Source organism: Rhamphochromis sp. 'chilingali', assembly GCF_963969265.1.
Source record: "Rhamphochromis sp. 'chilingali' genome assembly, chromosome: 4".
NCBI classification, from domain to species: domain Eukaryota; kingdom Metazoa; phylum Chordata; class Actinopteri; order Cichliformes; family Cichlidae; genus Rhamphochromis; species Rhamphochromis sp. 'chilingali'.
Window position 1 is genome coordinate 33317384 of NC_137948.1, and position 1356 is coordinate 33318739.

At 40.2% G+C, this 1356-nt stretch overlaps 1 long non-coding RNA gene across 1 annotated transcript; it reads left to right on the forward strand.

The window, feature by feature from the left end:
• The first annotated feature begins 818 nt into the window (after nt 1-818).
• On the forward strand, nt 819-1356 carry LOC308395750. The gene is made up of 3 exons (XR_013971448.1): nt 819-881; nt 971-1075; nt 1262-1356. It is a non-coding gene; the product is annotated as an uncharacterized lncRNA (long non-coding RNA).

Genomic DNA, 1356 nt, shown 5'->3' on the forward strand with positions numbered 1-1356 from the left:
TCATGCCTAAAGACACAGCATACACGTACATGAAGAGGAAGATACATGTACAGGAAGTTAAGTTTCACTGTGCAGTGTGTTAAACTGAATATGAAACTGTCACTCTGTCGTCATTTTAATCCTTTGCTTTGATAAAGAGAAGTTAACCCAGCAAGGTGAGGTGGTTAGTTTGTCTTTCTAATGTCTGAGTTTTTTTACATTTACTCTTAACTTTAAATGTCAGCGAACAGCAACAATCACAGCTGATCTGCTCACTAATGCAAGTTTGTGTTAAAGGTGTTAATGGAGGAGAAACCAGGATCTGTGCTCTCAAAGGTTCATCAGTGGATCTGCACTGCTCACATCAACATCTGACCTCAAGCAGCAAATGGTTCACTGTACACTTAAATGGATCAATGAGTGAGCTCTCTGTGGATGGACAACGTGTAACGTACAACATGCCTGAAGAGAAAAAGTCAACTTTAACCATCAATGATCTAAGAGAGAGTGATGCAAACGCTTACTGCTGTATGAAGACTACAGACAGTCCAGGAAACTGTTCACTCAGTAATATTACTCTTCAAGTAGTTACAGGTACAGTGACTTTTACTCATTAATAACTTTCCAAATGACATCATTGTATAAGTTGTTCTCCATCTTCCTCTCAGAGCTGCAGGTAAAGGTGATTCCTGCCACAGAGGGACAGACAGTAACACTGATGTGCAGCAGCAGCTGTCCTCTGACTGAAAAGCCTGCAGCCTACATCTGGTACAAGAACAGAGAGTTTCTCTATGAGGACTGGTCTCCCTGGTACCAAGAGCTGCTCAGCAGTGAGGAAGCAGTCACATACTCCTGTGCTGTCAAAGGCTACGAGCATCTCAGAGCCCCTCAAGTCTCTGTGGGTGAGTCATGATGTTTATTGTTCAACAAAACAAACACAATGAGTCACACAGTGAATCATTTGAATCAATATTATTTCTTTGTTGTACAGATTCCCTCACAGCGACCTGCTTCAGTGTGACCTATGCTAAAGGGAGAATGTGTTCTTACAGGAAGACATCAGTAGATGAGCCGTGCTCCATCACATATCCCAGAGGTGAAGCTTCAACAAATAAGCAAATATCTTCCATCAAACCTCTATATTAGTTTAATGTCATTTTCCTTATATAAGATAAGGCTAAATATTGCCTTTGTTAATAAATCTAGTAGCAGGCATTCTAAAAACAGAAATAAAATTTTGTACATTATTGTGTCTTATGAAAACTTTTTAATCATCTTTCAGAGGTTCGTGTTCAAAAAACCTCCTACACATCAGATAGTGTCACACTGACCTGTAACACCACCTGTAAGCTGTTTGACCCTCAAACTGCCTACATG